Raw genomic sequence first — 25,837 nt, 5'->3', positions numbered from 1 at the left:
ATTTTGGGAAGTGCTGTCAGTGTCAACACAGATGCTGGTTGTCAGCTGAGTAAGAAAAGATTAGCTCTGTTTTCCCTTGTGAGAATCAAACCAACCAGAATTATACTAATTTAACCCATTGTAGTTCAAACAAGTGCAGATCTGAAGGAGGATGTTTTAGACTAGGTGCAATACTGTACACTTAGATCAGTCTAATCTGTACGGTAAAATTAGATCAGTCTCATCGCACTTTTAATGCAGGTCACCATGTTAACCATTATAACAGCATTTCCTGTATTTCAGTAAAGATCTCTCACAGGGCTGCTGTATTTTCGAGATCTATCTGACAGCAGTGTTTCTACAGTGACTCTGCAGACAGATAAAAACCACACCAACACTTTTCTTTTTGCTTGCAACACATTTACATTGATATTCTATCTAATTTTTGACCTGAATAAAAAATATTTTATTTTCAAACCTAGAACATTTATAAAGCAGGTGAACACTTTCTGTCACTTCTAACATGCCATTTCTAACATGCCATTTCACATGCAAGACTACAGAATACCAAAAAATGTAAACAATGAAAGGGGGCCCATATTTGAACCCTTAGATGTGTTTTTATTGTTTTTTTTTTTTTTATGACCTTCAATTTCAGTTTTGGAGGCATTGTTTTACATCTCAAAGAGTAAGTTGGTACGGAGTTATAGTTACTCATGTGTTGTTCTAGCTCTTTATGTTCAGTTTCTGTCATTTTTTGTTTCAGCGTATTCCCTAAGCTACTTTTTACTCTTTCAAGCATACATCAAGTTATGCATAATTTGTATATCTCCTCGCTACCTATTTACCAATCGGGAGGACTGAAGATCAGCAGTCCACTTTTTTTTTTCTTCTGCAGTCTCTTCTTACCCACCAAACCCAAGCAATTAATGTCTTCAAGCAAATTAACCTTGGAGACAAGGTTTCTTAACACCCACATTAATATTTCTTCGGAAGCCCAGAAAGACATCACAGTAAATGACATAAACGATGCAACGTAATCTATGTGTAATCTATGTTTACTTACTTGTTATAGCCAATAGGGTTATCTGTGTGTGGCGGGGTGCCCGCCCCTTTTGTTTATTTATGTATTATTTTGTCCTTATTATTATGTTTATATGTGTGCTGTGCTCTGTATTATTATTATTAGGATCAGTTTCCTCATCAGGTCAACATATGATGTTCTCCCATCACCACAGAACCTAAACCTCTGGGTAGGAGAGGATCCCTCATGTCCTTTGTGTTCATCACCTGCAACATTAAGGCACATTTTGACAGGATGTAAGGTGACTCTTAGCCAAGGACGGTTTACTTGGCGCCATGACCAGGTGCTGCGATGTTTGGCCTTAGCATTGGAAGACAAGCGTAACATGACCAATAAGTTGCCTCCTGTTCCATCAAAACAAAAGACAACATTCCTTCGCCCAGGAGAGCAACCACCAAGAAAAGGTGTTAAAACCAATCTTCGCCCAGGACAACTGGAAGCTGCTAGAGACTGGAAAATGCTGGCAGATGTTGGTCAACGGCTTATTTTTCCACCTGAGATTGCCACCACTAACCTTCGACCAGATATTGTCTTGTGGTCTGGATCAGCACACCTTGTTCACCTGGTAGAGTTAACAGTGCCATGGGAGGATGCTGTAGATGAGGCGTATGAGAGGAAGAAACTGCGGTATGCTCAACTAGCCACTGAAGCGGAACAGCGAGGATGGAGAGTCCGGGTTTACCCAGCGGAGGTGGGTTGTCGAGGATTTGTGGCACACTCTACAACCTGGTTTCTCAGAGATGTCGGATTCAGTGGCCAAGAGTTGTGTCACACAGTGAAGAACTTATCTGAATCAGCAGAGAGGAGCAGCAACTGGCTGTGGTTGAGACGGAAAGATTCTGGCTGGGGATCTCAAGCACAATAGAAAGAAAGAAACGCTGATGTACGGGTAAGTAAGCTGGGCTGAGTTGAGTGGAGGACGGAGGGGGGTGATGCTGGGACGCCAGAATCATCATCGAGCCCTCGAGGTGTCGTGGGCTAGTCGACGAAACACCGAGGATGGAAGGTGCCCACTTGAAGATCCCAGAGATGTACCTGGAGCCAGCATCGCAGCCGTTGTGTGTGCTGATGCGCTAGGGAGGCAATAAGCTGATCCCTGGAGCCAGCATTACACTACAGCCATCAACACCAGACAGAAGGATATCTACATCATCATATGGAAGGAAGCACAAATGGATGGTGACACAGATGGATCACATTTGTTTACTGTAAAGCTACATCTTAGTTGGTGCTTATCTTGGCGAGAGCCGAGTTCAAATCAGCATGAAGTTTTAACATCTACTCTCGTGTAATGGAAATCATTGTTTTTGTGTAAATATAAGTATGTATTTGTATCCATTAGTGGTGCTATTGTTATTTGAATTGGCAAGGATAGGGTTAACTCTCCATCCTAATGGAACACAGAAAGAATGTAGCAGGTGGTTAAGAGTTAATTGATTGTCAATTGCCTAGTTAACTCCTATCCACCTGGTATATAAGAAGTCTTTATGTTCTTTAATAAAACACTGCGCAGCCACACAGTTTTTGCCCCGCATTCCTGCCTTTTGTGAACTGCTTTCCTGAAACCTGACGTCACACACATCACCACATCAGCCATCCTGTCATAATTGGTGTTAGGGTGGGATCAGCACCTCGGAGAACTCAGGTCAGGAGCAGTACTGCGGGTGCCTTATTTTTGTTTTGTTTCTTTGAGAAGAAGTATTTTTGTTTTGGAAATGGGAAGAAAGCAACAGCAAAAGCAGCAGTGAAAGCAGCCGCAGAAGCAGCAGCCAAAGCAGCAGCAGAAGCAGCAGCAACAGGGTGAATTTTGCTGGGTTTGCCTGGAGGGTGAACCCTGGCAGAAGGTAGAATCGGTAGCCCCAGCAAAGAGAGAAGTGCCGCTGGTGCTGCCAGAGCAACTGACCTCACGGCAGATTTGTGACTGGCTGGTGGACCCCGAGAGGGACCTCCCAGTGGTGATTAACGTCCTGTGGGCTCGAGATGGGAAACAGAGGGAAGCTTGGGAGAAGCAGCTCCACCCAGAGTCCTTCCAGGACATTGCAGCCATGGTGCTTAATTACCTGACTGCAGACATGGGAGGGGCTCTACCAATTCCAGTTTCATCGGGTGGTGCCGTGCTTACTCCAGAACCCATGAGGGAGGAGCCAGAGAGGAAGCTGAACTGGTGGTGTCAAACATTCCGCTGCAACCGAGAGGGAATGGCACCAGGTTTCAGCACGAAAGGGAGAAGCCCCACCATCTCCAGAGAGAAAGAGAGAGACCCCGCTGTCTCCAGCGCTGAGGGAAGCCTGTCTGCCGTCCCTGGCTGCTGTCCCTGTCTCCACCATCTGGTGAAGACTCCCTGCTGTCCCTGTCTCCACCATCAGGTGAAGACTCCCTGCTGTCCCTGTCTCCACCGCCAGATGAAGACTGTCTGCTGTGCCCGCCACCGTCATCCGGGAAGAACGTTTTGATGGCACCGTCGTCGTTGTCCGGGAGAGATGTCTGGATGTTCTTTCCCGAGCAACGGCAGCAGGATGTCATGCTGCTCCAGTCGCCGACACCAGGGGAAGACGTCTCACTGTCCCAGCCACCGACGCTAGGGGAAGACGTCCCACTGTTCCCGTCTCCACCAGCAGAGGGAGACGGACTGCTGTTTCCGCCTCCACCACCAGAGGGAGACAGGTTGATGTTCCCGCCGCCACCACCAGAGGGAGACGGGCCATTGTTCCTGCCTCCACTACCAGAGGGAGATTGAGCTGCTACTCCTGCCTCTGCTGCTAGAGGAAGACAACTTGAAGTTCTTGTCTCCACTGTCAGAGTGAGCCTACCGGTTGGTCCCGCCTGCAGAGTTAGAGAGGGACGACCAAGATGAGCTGCTGCAGCCTCAAGAGCCAGAGCTGATGCCGTCTCGAGAATCGGAAGGGGTGGAGCCTTCACTATCCTGCCGGCCTGAGATGGAGATCCTGCCGTTACCACTAGAGTGGGAGAAGGAGTTGCAGTGTTCTCCAAAGCTGGAGGGGGAGGAGATGGTACCATGGCCCGTAGTGCCAGAGAGGGAAATGTAGGTGCTACTGCCATGACTTCCACCACCAGGGGGGGAGGAGCTGGAGCTGCCTGTACCTCCACCACCAGGAGGAAAGGAGATGGAACTACCTCTGCCTCCACCTGCTGACGAAAATGGGGGACCCTGGCTGCTGCCAACTTGGCCAGAAACTTCCCATCGCCGGCTGCAATGCCTAGGGCTGCCATGCCTGCAATGCCTAGGGCTGCCGAGCCTGCAATGCCTCGGGCTGCCACACCTGCACCGCCTGTGGCTGCCGAGCCTGCATCGCCTTGGGAGGCTAGTTCGCTATCGCCCAGGGCTGCCTGCACGTCACCTTCCGGGGATGCCTGCACGCATTGTATGCATTGATTTGTGTTTTGTTGCTTTGGCCCTCGTGCCCATTTATTTATGTTTTGAAGACGTCTTTATTTTGTTTTATAAAACATTGCACAGCCACGCAGTTTTTGCCCCGCATTCCTGCCTTTTGTGTACTGCTTTCCTGAAACCTGACGTCACACACATCACCACATCAGCCATCCTGTCACACTGTGACACTTATATGTGGAATTTAATAGTGACATTCTGAAAAGTCAGATAAAATACTTTCTCTTGTCATTATTTGAAACCGTGTCTTTGCATTCATAGAGATACAATTTCCATTGAAGTTAAATCTGATTATTTTAATACAAAAAGTTATTTTTTTTTAATAACTAATAAATTAACTAATCAAATCAAAGAGACTGTTATACTTAAGATCAGCTGTATTTAAATAGATCCCTTCCAGAAAATTCTGCACCCACTTACAGTACCTAGTATAATATGAGTGAAGACCAATGGCCAACCTGTTTTTCATTGTTAGATTAATCACCTCTTTTCACCTGCTGCACCTAAGAGGTAGGGGCCAAGTATAGGAAACCAATAGAGGTGGCTGAAGGGCAGTGAAGTAAATTAAACCCAGGTGATTGTCTTGACAGGATTTAAACTATAAAAATGTAAATAAATGACAGACAATAAATGGTGACAAATTAAATTTACATTAACAAGACTCCGAGAATACCGAACCAAGGGAACAGATATTAATTATTTGTGTAATTAAGTAATTATCCTTAACCATGTGTACAGCAGCTTATTCCCTTATCAGGATTGAGCTAAGCCCATGAGAATTCCATATAATGTGGTAAGCCAAAAATACACAACATTTTCCTCTTATATTTCTCAAGTGTTTTGTGAGCAATGATGAGATCGTGGGGGTTAAAAAACTACAAATATAAACATGTATATGTTATATTATTAACAGAGGATAAATGGGATGTGAATCTGAACAAATGTTTTTTTGTGCCTGCTTCTTGGCAAACTGTTGACAGACTTGTGATATATACTATATATTTATAGAAGGCAGGAATGTTAACAAGGGTGATAAAAATAAGCTGCATGCCTGGAGAAATGAACTTGGAATTAATAATAACTTCTAACAGGGGCAGAGGATAGGTGGGAATTAGAGACATCACACGCAACAAGTAAGTGTCTGCAAAAGAGCCAGGTTCATCTGCATTCGTGGTTATAGAGTTTTAAACCTCATCTCATCTCACCGACAGTGGACAGAATCCATAACAGCAGTGCATCATGCAGCACTGCCCGTTACACTAAAAGCCTGCATTTAGTAATGACATCACTTTTTTGTTAAATCCCTAAACAATGTATAAAGGTAGCATTGTACAATTTCCCAAAAATCTATCAGGGTTGATTCCATTTTTCTATGTCCAGAGTAGCATACAGATGCTGTGTATATTGATATTCATTGTCAAAAGCAGAGAATAAAAAACTGAAATTGGTGGTCCCAATGAGTTTATATAGTATTAGACTGAGGATCCATTGAGGAATTATCTGTTTTCTTGGGGGCCTTAGGTGGTTAACCCCTTTAAGAAATCTGGATACCTACCTGGTGATCTTCCCAACCAGGTACAATACTGGAGACTGCCGTGATATGCACCTTGATGGAGGATTTTGAAAGACCCCTGTGGAACAGGTGGCTAAAGTAAGATAACAAGGTTGATCTGTGTGGTGCTGAGATTTTGAGTTGCACCAGAGAGCAAACTCTCTCCATTTTCCTGTATAGGCTTGAAAAGTGGAGGTTTTCTTTGACGCAAAGGTCAGGATTATTTTCAAAACTCTCCTGCTCACCTACAATGCCCTTCATCATACAGGTCCCGAGTACCTCCTCAACCTGCTGACCCGCTATGTTCCTGGACTGCTTGTTATCCCCCAAGCAAAAGTGCTCCACACTTAGAGAAAGCTCGTTCAGTCAGGTATATTACAATTCCAGGTTATTATTCCATTATATTTTTCCATTATCATCGAGTAAAATTGTCTTACATTACATTTTATTGCGTTTTCTCCACGTAACTCCCATTTACACGTTCCAAATCACAATTCTGACCATTGGAGGTATCCTGTATGGGAAGGCAAATTCCTTCTCGTAGGATTTTTTTACATGTTAAAATAATTCCTTGACCACCCATCCATAACTCCACCGCCATCAATAAAAGCTTTGTTAAAAGAAGTTTTTACATTAGAAAGGGTAAAAATGCAGCTTAAAAACACTTCAAATTTTAAAAGCCCTCTTCCGGGGTAAACACACAATGTTTCCTTTAATATACTCCACCTTCACACGCCAAAATACATTTTTAAAAAATCTATTAATTTTAATAGCAATGTCATTTGAAACAGAGAACACCACGGTCCAATATAAAAACAAAGGTAATAAAATATTTTTTTTATTAAAAACAACTTTATCTAAAAATGGCACCCTTGCCCCTTTCCACGACTCCCTTCTTTCTTCTGCTATTTTAAGCCTCTGCTCCCAGTTTTGTTTCCCTGCCCCATCTTTATTAAAATGCACTCCTAAAAGTTTGATACTGCCATTTTTTTATTTCCACATCCATTGGTATTTTATAAACGGGTTTGGTTTTACCTGTCCACAACGCAGCAGATTTCTTCCAGTTTATTTTAGAATTTGATATTTCTTGGAAATTATTAAAAACACTGAGTGCATTTTTTGCTGATTTTTCGTCTTCCCTATATAAAACAATGTCATCCTCATATGCAGTAATTTTATAATCCACCCCTGGGCCAACAGTTATGCCATTAATATTATGGGAGTTTTGGATTGTTCTTAAAAGTGGGTCAATTGCAAAAACATATAATAGAGGACTTAAAGGACACCCCTACCTCACCCCCGCTTGGACATAAAAATGGTTACCCACAAAGCCATTAGTAAATAATTTACTAAATGAAAGCTTGTATAAAATCTTAATCCAATTAATAAAAACCTGCGGTAAACCATAAAACTTTAAAACTGTAAAAAGGTAGTCATGGTTCACCCTATCAAAGGCTTTCTCTTGGGCCAAGCTTAAAATGTACATGGGACATTTCCGTACTCTGCTAAAATCAACAATGTTTCTTATTAAAATCAAATTGGAAGATATCTTCCGCCCAGGTACCCCACAATATTGACTTTGTGATATTAAATTATCCATCACCATTTTTTGTCGATTTGAAGTTTTTTCCATTCGATTGTTGGTCCTCTATAGCAGTTTTAACGCTTATACATTTCAGCACCTGTCATTTGCCCATGTAGAGGTAACAGCTCAGCTAGCTCCTGCCTTACAATAAAGTTTTCATCAACAGTGCCAATAAAAACTAATAGTTGCACAGTATGTGTAATGTCAGTACTCTCATCCAGTGGCAACGAAACGTAAGCCATTTCTGACTTTTGGTTCTTTAGTTGCTGCTTCAGGTTTAGAGTCAGATCCTCAAAGCGGCGCGACATGATCATACGTGAAAAGCTCACATCATTGAATCTCCCTTTTTTCTGGACAGATGGTTTCACAAACCTCTATTAGGCAGTTCTTTACAAAATCGCTGTTTGTAATGGGCCACTGACTTCGCAATGATTTATTTTACCTTGTAGCTGGATATTGTGGCTGCTTCTTCCTGCACTGAAATATATCATATACACTTTTTTACATCTGATGCATTTTCTGTACTTTGATTTTTCTGAGTTCCCCAATAAATTCTTTTTGTTGCATGCTTTGTTTTATAATATCTTTTGAGAATGAACTCTTTAGGTACAGCAACAGTTTCACAGCATATCAAGTACACATACTTTTTGAATGATTCTACAAAACATATATGTCCATTCACAATTAAACAATCTGTCTTCTTTAGCTGTTGTTCATTTTTTATATGAAGAAGCCATTTCTCCTGCTAGGTTGCTCCTCAGGTTGCAAACCCCACTACACATGAGTATGTGAGTATGCAGAGAAGTGATGAACTTGTGGGGGAACTTTCACGTGACACATTTGTTTTCTTTATTATATATTAGGCTTATTGTTTATAAAGTAAAAAAAAAAATAACAATATGTACATGTGGCGGAGTGTCCCGCCCCTTTGTTTATTTATTTATTATGATTTGTTTATTACGGCGAAAGCCGATTTTGTTATTTGTATTTATATTTTAAAAACCTTGTGAGGATGCGTGGCTGATCAGCTACTGATTATTTAACTAGCTGACAGTCACGCATCCTTACTAAACTCGTGCAGACTGTGGCTGAGGGGTAATAAGATAACTAACAGCTAGTTAACCCGTCGGCCACAGTATAAGAACCTGCAGCTGTCCGTGCTGGGGAGAGCGTGTACAGAGGAGTGTATGAGAGAGCGAGGAGAGAGCGAAAACTGAACTTAAAAATAACTGCTAAGCGTGCTGGTTTACACCAGCACGATACTTATTTGTTTATTTGTTTGGCCAACGCGCCTTTTTGTTTGTTGTTTTGTTGTTTGTTTAAATCTTTTGTTTATTATTTAATAAATACGCCGAGCGTTGTAGCGTTCAGCTTCACCCGCCCATCCATTGTTTTGTTTCTGGTACTTCCTGGTCTGTGACATCACCACACACACCACTCAACAACAGCGCTCGGTCGCATATGGTGTCCTGCGTGGGACAAACAACGCCTCCAGGAGCCGGGCCAGGAACAGCAAAGTGCGTTTTTTTTGTTCTTTTTTTTCAAACATAGTGTTTTTTTGTTTAGAAAAAAAAGAATAAAATGGATAAAGTGGCGGAGTACATGGAGAGATGAAATGAGCATTAGAGGGAGTTGAAGGAAGGAGGGGCTACATGGTGCCTCGCCTGCCTGGAGTATGGGCACCTCCTTGATGTGTGCCCATATGAAGACCCCCTCTTTGTGCAGGCCTTTGATCAAGGTGAGGTGGAGACCGCGGAGGAGTGGATCCACCTGAAGGCCATACCATCGCAGCAGGTGGATCAGGAAACCTGCCTCAAAGGAGAGGAGTGGTGCTTTGCCATCGGCAAGGTTGGGCACAAAGCACCCGACCAACCCCCTCCATGGCAGGAGGTGGAACTGCTGGTCCCGAAGAAGGGAAGGAGGGCCGGTGCCAAGAAGGCGAGGAAGCAGGCTCCAGCGCCCGGAAGGGGGGAGCCTGTGCATCCAGCGCCCGGAAGGGGGGAGCCCGTGCATCCAGCGCCCATGAAGGTGGAGCCTGAGCGTCAAGAGCCCAAGAGAGGGAAACTCAAGAGTGGACGCTGGGATGGCTACCTTCGCCTGGTTGAGGCCTCAAAGTTGGTGCCCTTCCTGCGGGAAGGGGGGCCACTCCGTCGTCAACTGTCCCCGCCCTGGAGAGGAGGAGGAGGGACGACCGAAGGGCAGCTAGGAAGCATACCTCAGCGCACTTGAGGCCGTGAACTGGTGCACTGCCTGTGGGGAGTGGGGCCACTTCGTGGTCAACTGCCCCATTCTCCAGGAAGAGGAGGAGAAGGAGAAGCACCAGTTCCCTGCAACAGGAGGAGACTACACGCTGTCCCCACCTCCACCGCTTCCACAAGCAGGAGCAGAGCAGCGGGAGCTGCCTCTGCCTCCGCCACCTCCACCGCCAGGAGCAGAGCAGCAGGAGCTGCCTATGCCTCCACCACCTCCACCGCCAGGAGCAGAGCAGTGGGAGCTGCCTATGCCTCCGCCACCTCCACCGCCAGGAGCAGAGCAGCGGGAGCTGCCTCTGTCTCCGCCACTTCCACCAGCAGGAACAGAGCAGCGGGAGCTGCCTCTGCCTCCGCCACCTCCACTGCCAGGAGCAGAGCAGCAGGAGCTGCCTCTGCCTCCGCCACCTCCACCAACAGAGGGTGAATACCTGCTAGTTCCATCTCCACTTCCACCAGCAGAGGGAGAATGCCTGCTGGTTCTGCCTCAGCTGCCGTGGGAGGACTGCTTGCCCCTCCCAGCTCCACCAGCAGAGGGTGAATACCTGCTGGTTCCGTCTCAAGCGCTGTGGGAGGACAGCTTACCACTCCCACCTCCACCAGCAGAGGGTGAATACCTGCTGGTTCCGCCTCAACCCCCGTGGGAGGACTGCTTGCCCCTCCCACCTCCACCAGCAGAGGGTGAATACCTGCTGGTTCCATCTCCACCTCCACCAGCAGAGGGTGAATGGGAAGGACTGCTCCTGCCCTGCCTCACTCTGCCCAAGGATGCCTGCCTCGCACCGGGCTGGGGCTGCCTGTTGCTCCGCATCGCCTGGAGAGCCACCAGTTACAGGGTACGAGGGAGAAGTGGAGCTTCCGCTGCCGCCTCCATGGCCAGGGGCTCCCCTCCCGAGTTCGCCTCCCGAGGGTCCGCTGCTGTTGCTGCTGCCGTCGCCTCCCGAGGGTCCGCTGCTGCTGCCATCGCCTCCCAAGGGTCCGCTGCTGCTGCCGTCGCCTCCCGAGGGTCTGCTGCTGCTGCAGTCGCCTCCCGACAGTCTGCTGCTGCTGCCATCGCCTCCCGAGGGTCCGCTGCTGCTGCCGTCGCCTCCCGAGGGTCCGCTGCTGCCGTCGCCTCCCGAGGGTCCGCTGCTGCTGCCGTCGCCTCCCGAGGGTCCGCTGCTGCCGTCGCCTCCCGAGGGTCCACTGCTGCTGCCATCGCCTCCCAAGAGTCCGCTGCTGCTGTCATCTCCTCCCGAGGGTCCTGCTTTGCCTGGGGTCGCTACCAGACCTGCCATGCAAGAGGAAATACTGTGGCTGGAGCCCCATGAAGGGGAGCTGCCAGCCACGAAGAAAGGGGGGAGGTCAGTAGACCAGCTCCCCCAGCCGCACTTTTGCGGCAGGAGAAATTGTGCTCGGAGCCCCACGGAGGGGAGCTGCCGGCCATGAAGAAGGTGGGGGGAGGTCAGGAGACCAGCTCCCCCCGCAGCAATTTCGCTGCAGGAGAACGGGTGGCCGGAGCCCCACGGAGGTGTGCTGCCGGCCATGAAGAAGGGGGGGCAGGTCTGGAGACCACCCCCAAAATTTCCTTGGCCGGAGGAGCCGGCCTGTGTGTGGTCCACCGGGACGCTACAGCTGTTTGGGTGGGAGGAGGACATCCCGCCGTGGCCGCCCCCGGAGACACCTTGCTTCCCCTGTTCCTGGGCAGGAACTACTAGCCGGGACTTTGGGGACTAAGGGGGGAGGTGGCCGAAAAGGCCATGTGTGCTGCGCACAAGGGGGGGCATGTGTGGCGGAGTGTCCCGCCCCTTTGTTTATTTATTTATTATGATTTGTTTATTACGGCGAAAGCCGATTTTGTTATTTGTATTTATATTTCAAAAACCTTGTGAGGATGCGTGGCTGATCAGCTACTGATTATTTAACTAGCTGACAGTCACGCATCCTTACTAAACTCGTGCAGACTGTGGCCGAGGGGTAATAAGATAATTAACAGCTGGTTAATCCTTCGGCCAGAGCATAAGAACCTGCAGCTGTCCGTGCTGGGGAGAGCGTGTACAGAGGAGTGTACGAGAGAGCGAGGAGAGAGCGAAAACTGAACTTAAAAATAACTGCTAAGCGTGCTGGTTTACACCAGCATGATACTTATGTGTTTATTTGTTTGGCCAATGCGCCTTTTTGTTTGTTGTTTTGTTGTTTGTTTAAATCTTTTGTTTACTATTTAATAAATACGCTGAGCGTCGTAGCGTTCAGCTTCACCTGCCCATCCATTGTTTTGTTTCTGGTACTTCCTGGTCTGTGACATCACCACATACGCCACTCAACAACAGCGCTCAGTCACAGTACAATATATCCTAACTTTTTTGTATGCATTTGGCTAGCCACAGAATAGGTATTGTTGTAAGAGTGCTAGGGGCCACAAAAATTGGACAGATGGGCCACATGCTGTGCACCCCTAAGTTACACCAACAAAGGCTATGGTGCTGCAGACACTTAATCAAGACGAACGTCTCATTGAGCTTCAATAAACTAAGCATGTCAATAACTTTAATATGGTTATACAGTCGGCGCAGCTTTATCAGGACGCCTCGGGAGAGTAAAAATATCCTGAATAAGTGGCTGTCACAATTTTGAGAAGCATTGTTACAGTAGTCTGTACTATTTTGGTATTTCTCTGTCTGAATTATTTCATAAATTGCAGTTTTTCATTAAGCAAACAATGAAAGAAACCTACTGTAAAATAGTCACTCTCATGACATCCTTTTTATATGACTGAACATATAACTGCTGGTCTACTATGACCTTAAATTAGGAGAATGCAGTAGGTGTTTGGTATTTGATTTATTTTAGACTTTTAATGTGAATACTTAACCTCAATACCTTATTCAGTGACTTTACTACTGTATATTCTTTGTCTAATAATATGTAATTAACAATTATATCCAGCCAATCATAGTGAACAACACAGCAGTTGATCATGACCTTTTCACAAGTGTTAAAATGTAGTTCAGTGTTTTTATTTTTTAAGTTTGCACACACTTAATTCCTGAAAGTTGGTCCAACATCGTAGTTTGAACATTAAAACAATTATAAATCCTCCATCTCTTTCAAAGTAAACACATCTCTAGCTCACAGGGTTAACTTTGAAGGCTCCACTGAAAGGACTACCCCTGACATATTTCACCCACCATAGATAGAAAACTATGTATCTACACAAAGTGATGTTGTCAATTTTGACAATACCTCTAGCCATTGTTATTTGAAGGCTCAAAATGACCAGAAAGAAGAAGCATGTTTTTCATTACACATGCCTGTTCATTACAGGAGAATCTCATAAGTGTAACAGGTTTATGAGCGCTGCTTTTGTAAAAAATAGTGCTAGTGGAAAGAATAAGCTGTGGAACTCAGCCCAAACATCCATAAATTTCAAGTTGCGGATGCTGAGATGTTAACTGCTTTAAACTAATGTACATATTAGGATGAACGGTTGCTTAGCAACAGGGTATCACAGTAATCAGTTTACTTCTGAAACAGAAGGAACACATAAGAAATCAATTTTTTTTGCCTGGTAGTATTCCCTGCAAAAATAGATCCGTTAGATACATTCCACTTCTATGTAAACTTACAAGAAAATAACATGCAACTATAAACAAAACAAAAAAAACAAATATACACCAAAATGAAAAAATAGAAAATGCATCTCCTTTACATTGATTGGTCAGCAGCAGGTCCCTATTTAAGCATTAATGTCCAACGCAGTGGTCATTACCTGCTAGATAATCATTCGCTGACACAGGTGATTCTATTATAACCCAAACTGCTTGAAATTGAAGTTGTCATTTAAAACAAGTTTCAAGATTCTAAAGACCTGTTACTGTAGTGTCACTAAACACTACTTGTATATAATTATACATCTACCAAGCAGAGAGGCGGGAGTAATTGACAAGTTCTTAGTGAAAACGTCCGCTGTAATAAATATCTATCTTACTCACTAAAGTTAATTGGTTCTTGAATTAACAGTGTTTGTGAGTTATTCCATTAGCTTTTAAAACTATATCAGAGTGCAGATCTATGAAGTAGCTGCTTTATTTCCATCCAATAATAAGCATTGATTAGTCCGGCTGTTCTTATCAGAAGGCTTAGCAAATATACTTCTCTACTGTCCAGCATTAGAATAATTGCAGACTTTTTACAGCGCAGATGCCCCGCATGTTGTTGTAATGTCACTTTCAGGTAAAGTAAAAAGCTCTAAGATGAGGATCGCTCTTGTTGTGGCAAAGACTTGCACACTTTACTGGTCAGCATATAACCATGTATTACTTTACCATGTACGGTATGGGTTATATACCTACTATTTTAAATAATTTGTATAATACTGATTTACCGGTATAACCTGCAAAACAAAACAGTATCTCTGGACTAGAAATAACAAAATACTGTACTGCAAGGTTTATTTTCTGTGTACTGGCATTTCTTTAAACAATTACAATTGTATAACTGCTTGTAAAGCAACCACGACAGATCTAGTGCATTCATAAACTGGGCTGAATTGTAGTGTTTGATTAGTTTAGAAGTAAGATTTTTAAGTTAAAATTTTGGTGTGATAATTCTTCACTTAAGGATGACATTTTGGCATGCAGTGATCAGTATTCCCGCAACAAAAACGGATCAGTTCTAAAATCGAGACACTCCCCAACTTTATCTAATAAAAAGTACACATTACAGTATGTATTACCTGAAGCCTAGCCTCTATCTATGTTTTAATGCTAAATCCTTTGCAAATAGGTCACATTGGTGCTTTACTTAATTGTTGTAGATGATTACTAAGACCCTATATTATTTAATAGAAAGGCTTAATTAGTAATTCACATTTACGGTGGTGCTCCTGCGGGTTAGGGAGCCAAAACTGGCAGAGCCTGGTTCTCCTCTTTGCGCTACTGTGGAGCCTACCAGCCAGGTGCCTAGAGAGCTACAAGACTAGCCTTTTCCCTCCAGAGGCCGGTAGCTTGCTGACATCTACTCTCAAGTTCCTGGGTGCAAAAGAGGAAACTGGCTTGGTCGTGGGATCAGAGGACTGAACCATCGGTTCTCCTGGGTTGTGTGGGGAATTGCTGCGATACTAAATAAAAAACAAGAAACATGAAATAAAAATATATACTCTTTGACTTTTTTTTTCTGAAACCTTTGACAATGATAATTTAAAAGAAATTGTGTAATATTTAATGCTGTAAGATTCATAAGGGCCTGATACACTCACACTAGCACAAGAACTGTAAATAACATGCAAATCTTCATGTATGTGTATTATATTTTCTTTTACATTTATCCAAAACAATGGCTTAGCAGGCTAATTATTGAATTATAATAACTGTAACTCATAAAATAGATCAAAGGAATTTGATTATTATTTAACTTATATTGATAGGTTCCCCTCTAGAACCAGTAACATTAAAAGGTAATCTATCTTATTTACGTGGAATCTCTTAGTGAATCATCTCCATGGCGACAGGGCTTACCTTGAGCTATGTGTCTTAATAGACTAGGCTACATCTAATAATTTTGGTTCTGAAGTTGCTTGCCACAGTCCAACAACCAATACATATTTTTAGCGCTGATTCCAGCATTACACACAGAATGGCACTATTTGAACCTATTGATAAGACGTAAAATAATATGATGCTTGTATTACCAAATAATTACATGTATTTAGTCTTTCTTTATGTCTGTCAATCTTAAAACACTATAAAAAAAACACTAATGTAAAACTCAGGACACTGATTGGGGCACATTTGGTAGATTAGTAGAATACTGTAGATCAGTTGGATACAGTTTGAAATAACAGTTGGTCTTCTAAAGATAAAATAAACTTGGAATGTTGGTCAGTTATGATTATGTAAAAACAAGAAGAATAAAATCCTCTAAATCGGAAGGATTTTTTAAAAACATATTCTGGGAATTAAAGGTTTAAACTATGAAAACATCTTTTTTAACATAGCTATCGGCATTATTTTACGAACCTCAAACATGATGCTTGTTGAACACATTATTACAAGATTTTTGGGGGGTCTTTATCATCTGTATTCAACTAGCATTTTAGGGTTCAATTTCTTTGAAGCTGATTTCTGCCACCTTGCTTAATGTTAATGTAACCAAAATAACTTCTACATACTCAGAATACCTCAAGGTACTGACGTTGTAAACTAGTTTTGCAATTGGAGAAAATTAAACACCCTTCTACAGTAAATCCTTAACCTTAATACTGTATGTTTTTTCCCATAGTTTGTAAGGAAATAAAGGTGCAGAATGTGGTCAGGTTAAATTGGGTAATTGATGGCCCATTTAACCTGGCCAGATGTGTAAAAGCAGCGGCTCAGTGAGCCAGGCAATCCAGATAGCAATTCTACCAGTGTTCTCTGGAGCTCCATTGCTGAAACCAAGAGTTTTGTTTGTTCATTTTTTTTTATTTGTTTGTTTGTTTAATTATTTATTTATTTGTGAAAATAAAATTGCCCCAAAAAACCTTATTTTCACATATTGACAGTCCTTTCACAGTGGCATATAATAAATAAATGGGGCAAGTACAGCATGGAAGAGGAGGCCTTGGTCTCAGTACAGCTCGTCCTAGATGGCACAAAGCAGCCCCAGCTCAACGGAGGAAGCTGGTAGTCAACGAGGTGCAAAAGCAGGAGGAGAGGATGAGGTGCGTAAAGGCAGTTTCCCAGGCCAAGCAGGGAGAATGGATGAGATGGAAGGGTGTGGAACAACGCAAGATCGGCTGGCAAGATCTACAGACAATGGAAAAGAGCAGGATCAGTTTCCTCATCAGGTCAACATATGATGTTCTCCCATCACCACAGAACCTTAATCTATGGGTAGGAGAGGATCCGTGGTGTCCTTTGTGTTCGCCAGCTACATTAAGACACATTTTGACAGGATGTAAGGTGGGTCTAGGCCAAGGACGGTTTTACTTGGCTTCATGACCAGGTGCTGCAATGTTTGGCCTTAGCATTGGGAGACACGCGCAGCATGACCAACAGGTTGCCACCAATGCCAGCAATATATGACACATGAAGAACAACATTCCTCCATCCAGGGGAGCAACCTCCAAGAAAAGGTATTAAAACCAAACTCGTCTAGGACAACTGGAAGCTACTAGAGACTGGAAAATGCTGGCAGATGTTGGACAACGGCTTATTTTCTCACCTGACATTGCCACCACTAACCTTCGACCTGATATTGTCTTGTGGTCTGGATCAGTACGACTTGTTCACCTGGTAGAGTTAACAGTGCCATGGGAGGATTGCAGTGGATGAGGCGTATGAAAGGAAGAAATTTCAGTATGCTCAACTAGCTGCTGAAGTGGAACAGTGAGGATGGAGAGTCCAGGTTTACCCAGTGGAGGTGGGTTGTTAAGGATTTGTGGCACACTCCACAACCCAGTTTCTCAGAGACATCGGATTCAGTGGTCAAGAGTTGCGACGCATAGTGAAGAACTTATCTGAAGCAGCAGAGAGGAGCACCAACTGGCTCTGGTTGAGACGAAAAGATTCTGGTTGGGGACCTCAAGCACAGTAGAAATATAAAAACGTTAATGTAAAGGAAGGTAAGTTAGCTGGGCTTAACTGAGTTGGGGACAGAGGGGGGTGATGCTGGGACACCAGAATCACTGTCGAACCCTCTTAAGGTCTGTGACAGAATGTACCATGTACAAACATAATTCTCCCAAAAATAATCATTTTATTATCACAACAAAAATAGCACAAAGTAATCCAAAATCAAAAATAATAATCCACCTTTCTACCAGCGATGGTATCAGGGTAAAAAAGAAAGAGTCCAGTCTCTGGAAAATAAACAAAAACGACACTCCTCAACCACAATCCTCCATGCACGAAAATGTTCTCTTCTCCTCCAAGGTTTGTGGTGCATGCGCTGTGCTATGTTGTGCTGTGCGGTGAGGGCGTACTCTGGGGTTTGTGCTAGCTTTGTAGCTACAGCCTCCCGTCCTCCGGCTCCTCTGCAAAATACACAAAAACAAACACGTAATAAAAACAAAACACAACAACTCCGGCTGGTCGTTTAACCTCTCAGCCCAAGGGGAGGTTTTGACGTAGCTGCTTCCCCTTTGTACCCAGCAAACTCCTCCCTGCAGTCAGCGCGTCGCCATGGTTTCTCCAATAGAGGGCTGCCCCGCAGCTGACCGCAATGGAATCGTCCTGAGTACTTGCAGCTACGCGCCCCTCCTAATATGGTCACCTTCCGGTTTCCACCTACCACCGAGGTGGCAGATCTAGGAGGCAGCATACCTTCCCCCTTACACAGCGCCCTTTCTAATCGGGAGGGAGATTTACAGCAACGATCCTTTCTGTCTTTATCACAAGGTGTCATGGGCTAGCTGACAAACACCATGGATGGAAGGTGCCCACTTGAAGACCCCAGAGACGTACCCTACTCAGCTCAGTCCAGACAGTTGTCATGCTGATGCGCTATGGAGGCCGCACTGTGGCTGATCCCTGGAGCCAGCATTACACTTCAGCCATCAACACCAGGCAGAAGGATATCTGCACCATCAGATGGAAGGAAATGCAGATGGATCACATTAGTTTACAGTAAAAGAAGCTATGTCTTAGTTGGTGCTTATCTTGGTGAGTGCTGAGTCCAATATCAGCATGAAGTTTTAACACCTACTCTCATGTAATGGAAATCATGTCAGTGTGATTGATCTACAACTCCCCTAAACCAAGAGTAGTGTTGGAAATCAACCTTACTTGTTGCACAGAATGCTAAATGACAAAAACAGTATAGTATTGATTGTTCATTTGGTATACTTTATTAAATAATCTATTCTCTTTTACCCCATTTGCAACTTTAAGAGACAATAAAAAGATCTAATTGATGCATTTCCAGCCTCTTGCAATGTTCGTCTACATCTACAATGGACACTTGCTGGACCTGTATCCTAAACCTCAGCTTTTCTTTACTTAACATGAAATTAATCAAACATGATTTACTTTCTACAATGTCGCAGGAACATTTGACTAGACTAGGGCAGATATCGATTGTATACCAGATTTGCAGAACACTGGATTATTCAGCTATAATTGCAGACACTGTCGCGGTGAAAGCACGAAAGGATAATTTCTAACTGTATGTGAGTGTATTTTTTGTGATTGCTGTAGTAAAATGCAGTACATTTAATAGTGTAGTTGTTGCCCTGTTTGAAAGTCATGGTCTCTTACTGTTAAAAACAGGGGCCCCAGAATCAAGCTTTGCATGGGACCACCGCGGGACAAACGTCGCCACTGGCTGTCAGATACACATGAAACTTTTAAAAGCAAAATGTGAAGCATAAAGATCTCTGCTACTCCTGACATAATTAGCTATAGTCACAGCATTAGTCTTTTAAACCAGATGTAGAATAACAAGTCTGAAAAAGGTATGATGCCACATTGGGGTATTCTGCACACACTTACCCTTTTCATTATATTGTCCTCATGTGCTCTTCAATGAACTCTTTCACTGCTTGTCAGATACTGAAGACTCATACCAGCCTCTAAAATATCATTATCTCAATTTATTTTTTTTTCCCATGGTCTCCAATAACATAACACATCATTTTTTGTAGAAAAAAATTATAATTGGCATATTTATCTCAGTACCAAATCTAATGATTTATAGTTTCCCTGAATATCACTTTTCTCTGCTTTGTGCTGAAGATTTGCAGATCTCTTATGGTATGATTTATTGTTAAATCTTTAAAAATGTAGTTGTAATCACAGGGACAGTTTTTTAGACAACTCTGCTTGCATCACAGCATTATTGTTTTCATATGTAATGTAAATGTTAGAACATTGTGAAAGTGAAAAAAAGTGGGAAATTCAATGGAAAGCAGACATATTAGTACTACAGTCAAACCTGCTCATGCGACCACCTTTATTTAGCGACCACCTGGTCTAAGCCACCACTTAAATTCCTCCCAATGATATTTGTGCTTTTATTGAACTGTATTAAGCGACCACCTGTCTAACGTGACCAGCGACCACAATTCTCTTACCCAGCAACGGACTCAAACCTGTATTAAGCACCCTTACACAGGGCTATTGTTAGAAGTAAAATATGGTTTTAAATGGTAGGTCCTAAATTCAAAGGAATACGGGAACCATTTTAGTGGTCTTTTATCCGTAATCAATAAAACAACAGCGCTCTCCTGTAAAGGAAAAGAGAAAACGTGGACAAATAAAAGGTCCTCCCTAGATGACAGAATTAAAGTTATTAAACTTGTAAAGACAGCAAGTGCCAGAAAAACTGCTGAAAAATTTGGCACTAGAAAGACGCAGATACAGCATTTTGAAACGGAAAGAACTGGGGCTTGAAGTTTTAGGTTTTTATTTTTGTTCCCGTGACCGTGTTTTGAGCCGATTCAATATCTTAATTAAAGTGTTAATTACTAAACAAAGTTGCTTCTTTTTACCTTGATGTCCTGATTGACTTGCTGATTCTGTTTGACCTTCTTCATTATTCGAACACAAGAGCAAGCAATGACATTAATCACTTCCCCCAGATGCTACTTTAACTTGCATTTTGTTCTCACACTTGCCTGGGAACTAGGTAGCTTCCACTAATTTAACAGAAAGTTCTCATAATTAGGATGTAGTAGCTTAAGACCTAAAGGCAAACCTTTAAAAGGAAAATAAACACTGAACAATTCAAGCCATACTTATAAGAGCATGAAAACAATGTGCACAGTAATCGAAAAAGATCATATGCTTATGCTGGCGTTGGTTTCAGTTTGCAATGAATTAACACGTACCTGAATGGCAGACACAGGCATTGAAATTTGCAAAGGATTTAAAACAAAAGGATTTAAAGCATTCACTACTTTCAAAAAATAATTTGTTTTGTAAATGCATTATCTAAATGAATGTTATTAAATGACATATGTCCTTTTGTTCATATTACATCTTCTGACTTTTACAGTGTATGTAAGACATAAATAATTACAGGAAAGCATGTCAGAGACACATAGAAAATTCATAAGTTATGGGCCCTCTTTTAAGAGACCACCTGTGTTAAGAGGCCACTATTAGACTGTCCCTTGAGTGGTCTCTTAATACAGGTTTGACTGTATATACCATGAATGCAATCATAATGCAATAACAGAAGAGGAAAGCACTGGAGCCTTAACTAAACTTACAGGGTGAGAGGGGCCCTCTCTTAACCCTGTCTATTGAAATCATTCTGCCCTCTATTTAAAAGCAGTTAGCCAAATATAAAACAGCTTTAGTTGTCTATTTTAGCTCACTGGTGCAGTATGCAATGCAGGCGTCTTCCACAGTCCAGGTTCCACTGATCAAACAAACAAAGAAGTGAGAAGGGAAGTAGTTCTCTCTGATTCTATATATCCCCCCAAACGGAGAGAACATTGTGTACAAAAACTGAGAGAAAATTGTGTACAGGTGCATCCCTAGGTTGCTCTCAGCACCAACTGTGTTGGGTGAAAACCTGGACGAGTATTGGCTGCATAGAGAACTGGAGTGTTTCCTTCACAAATGTAACTTAGGAAAGGACAGATTGCCCTTTGCAGACTGGGACTGAGATATTGAGAGTTAAGTAGTTTCAACGATTAGTTTTACATTTTATTACACAACCACTATTTTTGATTTTCTCATTTCAGCAAGCCACGTGATCCTATGACCTTTGAACTCTGTTGGATCTACCTTCCCTATAATATATACACCTCTCAAAAATGAAAAGGGTGAGATTTAAAAAACTTAAATTCTTCTAAAACACAATTAACATCAAGATTCAAATGTGAGTAGGGCGCACTCTGTACACACTGAAATGAACAGATAAATAGTTTGTTTTATTTGCGTAGCATCTGTAGGTGTAGTTGTGTAGAAAAATGTTGTTGTTGTTAATTGTGTCTCAGCAGGGTAGTTTTTATTCAATAGAAATCTTCATAGCTTACAATGCCATCTTACGGATTGGGTAGCCCTCTACAGTACGGAGAACTATAAAGGAGTCGCCTTTTCATTTAATATTTATAGCCACTAGCACACAGCCTGCACCTCAGGCTCCTCCAATGGTTACATACTTATTATCTGATCTTCAGCAATTAAATGAATACAGTAAGTATTATTCCCAATAAAGCTTATCATTATATCCATGTTTTACTGGCTCAATTGAATAAAGGCACTCAAAATTAGTTTGGTTAGTAGCATTCTTTCATCCACATCCCAGATATGATTTTAATCTATCATCTGGACACATAATTAGTTAGCCCTATATTACATCCCTGTGAGCTTTCAACTTCTAGTTTTTGTGTATGCATCATACCGTGTCCTCTGTGAACTTCATATAGTATGGAGTGTTTCAGAACCTTGAAGTAGCTCCCCAACGCCACGCCCGAAGCCTGTCTGCAAACTGACACGTAGACACCTAAACTTTAATGGTGAGTGAAAAAGCTACCAGGGCACTTATGACCTACAGCATCAGTGACACGCATTTGAACACGAGACCCATTGAAATCAAAATGCCAATATGCGTGGTCTCTGGAGGTCAATTTTTCATACAGTTTGAAAATGGTCCATATGAATGTTTCAATACCGAGTATGGGCTTCTCTGGTGTGGATGCAAACTCTACATCCACAGGACATGCTTCTAATCAGGCAGCAGATGATGTATCGGGGGATCCTGTCCAGTTCTTCAGTCAGTACAACACCTATCTCTCTGATGTCACAGGCAGGATTACAATGCAGATGCACATGACATCCTAGAAGGTCCCAAAATGTTCTTGCAGGCCAGTCTATAATCTGCTGCTCAAGATAAACAACTGGCATTATCTTGCATTAGAACAAACTCAGGGCCATTTGCACCAGCAAATAGTCTAACTACAGGGTTCAAACCTGTGTTTATGTACTGCAGAGCTATTAATTTACTCCTTGGAAGCACAATAAGATCCCTGTGACCACCAATGCAGATGCTTCCCCACACCATAAGTGAGTCGCTTGGTGGTCCAGTGGTTAAAGAAAGGGGCTTGTTATCAGGAGTTTCCGTGTTCAATCCCAGCCACTGTGTGTGCCCCTAAGCAAGTCACTTAACCTCCTTGCGCTCCGTCCTTCAGATGAGACGTAAAACCATAAGTGTGATGCACAGTTCACCCCTAAGTCTGTAAGTCAGTTTGGATAAAATCGTCTGCTAAATGACTAAATAATAATAATAATAATTGAATTGAGCAAATTGTTCTCCATACTCAATCAAGTCAATCACTAGTGGAAAGATTAAATCTTGATCAGTGAAAAAAAACAGGGGCCCAATGATGGAGCTGCCAGTTCTGGTTATCAAGTCTGTATTTAGTGGTCTCTTCACTGTTGTGGGGTCGATGGAGGCCTCTGTTTCTCACTATCAGGTTGCTTATGGTGACTAGTTGCTGTCCTGATCAGTGGATATTGAGTGGAGTGGTGATTTCTTTACTTTCTATTTTACATTAAAATATGAGTCATGGGTTACATTTCATTACAATTACATCATTTCATGGTTTACCCATGGTTAAACCAGACCTTGTTGGCTTTGCTGTCCGGTTGCTTTCTGTGTAGGTAGTTACACAAGCTTCCTTCCTATTAGAAGAATTATTCCCTCACTGTCACTGTGAACTAAACAGACAGCAGCAGGAGGCTATGCATGTCTCTGTGGCTCAGGAAAGCAACAAAATATATTATATAAAGGGAAATAATAGGATCTACTTTTTTTTCCAAATGTTTTGTTATACTGTTAATTGTTATATAGTTTTACACACAGCAGGAACAGAACTGATATTTTCAACTTTTATATGCCCCATAAACCGTGAGTATACATCTGCTGTTGACATGACAGTCAGCATATTAACAAACAAAAAAAGGAAAATATTGAAATATGTTCCAAACTAAATTTACTACATATATTGGATGTATTTTAAACGGAATTGCATTAGTGCCAGAGACCACACTGCTGTAATGGGCATTCAAAATACAAGGAAGATGCAAAATAGTGCTTCATTCTCCAGTTGACCATGATGAAACATAGAGCCAATTATCAGCAAACTACATTATGATCTTTGATCTCAAGGTTAATAAGTCAGCAAAAACTACAAACAAGGATGGGGTAAGAATAGCCAGTCACGACAGAACAGAAGGTTAATATGTACTTGCTAAGTGTCCTGCTATGTCTGGTAGGCTTTTAATGTAAAAGAAATACCTGCAGGAGGTCAGACAGCAGTCAATGTTTATCTTTCCATATGTCACAGTGAATCTAGTAAGGATCCAACCAGTGTTGCTACTGAGATTTCATTCTCTGGCAACATCACATTTGGTTCGGTCATTCATTTTCATTTTGATTCCAAAACACTAATGATTATTATGCTACTTGGTTTGTGATTTTCCTGATAAATTACATAATCTACTCTTGAACATTAAGTTAAATACTAGGGGAGTGCAGATACTTGTATTTTCCAAGTAATTCCCTTTCAGAAGTTTTGTGAATTAAAGGTAATTCACAGAACAGGATCAAGTGCTGCGTGGAGAAAGAACCTCGGGAATTGAGAATAGAAGTGCTTTGTGAGTATATGGTTTTCCCCTTGGCTCGCAGAGAGCCGCCCTCACAGAGGTAAAACTGAACTAATCGGCCTCCAAGGCTGGGAAGCAACCGATACTTCCCCCAAAGGGAACCTAGAAGTGAGAGAATGGGAAAAGGAAAGAGAGTTATGGCTGGGGGTCCCCCTAGCTCCTGCCCCCTGAATCACACAGATGGCTACAATTAAATATTTTAATTACAACAAAACAAGTCAAGTCATCTCTGCCATGGATTGTGGGATGTAGTCCAGGGCAGGATGTAATCTCTGATTGAACTTGACAAAGAAATGCATATCCCAGTATGCACAGCTGTAGCTCTTAAGTTAAAGGAAAAGGTCACATGCACACGACAAATCAGTTTCGCAACATATTTTCATTGTCTGTAAAAATGTAAGTGCCCTGAAAAAAACATTCACTTCCAAGCGGCTTTTAAATCACTCAATGTGGAAGTTAGTTGCCATTGATTGGTATTAAATTGTAAAGGTGAGCAAAAGGCAGCTTTTCTTGTTGTTAAACAATAATTTATAGGCTTATTTAGTTGCATTTAATACCTGACAACAAAATTAATTAAAAAGAATGAATATCTGGAACACCTCTAATGCATACTGTAGATGTAAAAGTGGAAAGTATTTAAGTTTCAAAGAAAATAACTTTAAAGAAGGTAAAGTATTGCACAGCTAAGTTACAATAAAGGGATCAGCAGTATAAAACCAGCTGAGCACATGAGAAGCATGCAGGAGTCAACTACCGTCAGCTTGCACTGAAAAACTGTGACTGAGAAAGATAGCCGGAGTGCAGGGAAAGTAAAGGGAGTTGTGTATCAACCAAGTGTAGCTTTTAGAACGTTTTCAATGTATGCTAAATTGATCTATGAAGAATCTGGCATAATTCTAAATTAGGAAAGATGGAGCATAGTGGGGAGACACACTGATGAACTTGTCCTAGTAACTCTATATTTTGTCTTATGTGTTTCTTATCTCATTTTTTTGTTCTAGCAGATGTATAGTATAGTAGGTCCTGGTCTATTGGAAATATGACAGCTTATCATCTCACTGTTTATACTACTTCTGCAATAAAACTAAACTGGTGTGTGCAAAGTCTGTCAAGCATATGGTAAGCTGTAATTCAGTCTAGGTGTTAACTTCAACACCTGTGAAACATGGAAAAAAGAGATATGAAAGAACCCAAGATAAAAATACACTCAATAGAGATTGTGATGCTAATTCTATTTAATCCGCCATAGAGTGGATTTAATGCAGTAAGTTAAAATATAGTATCCCTCTTTATAACACTGTAGTCAGGAGCCATAGGTAAGAGGTTGTGCAATTTGTGTTCCACCTTGTTATGAGAATGCAATGTCTAATGGCATTATCGGCGGGTGCAGCAGCCGGCAGAGG

Source organism: Acipenser ruthenus, chromosome 3 (assembly GCF_902713425.1).
Source record: "Acipenser ruthenus chromosome 3, fAciRut3.2 maternal haplotype, whole genome shotgun sequence".
NCBI lineage: Eukaryota > Metazoa > Chordata > Actinopteri > Acipenseriformes > Acipenseridae > Acipenser > Acipenser ruthenus.
The sequence above is the reverse complement of the archived record's forward strand: the minus strand, read 5'-3'. Positions refer to the sequence as shown.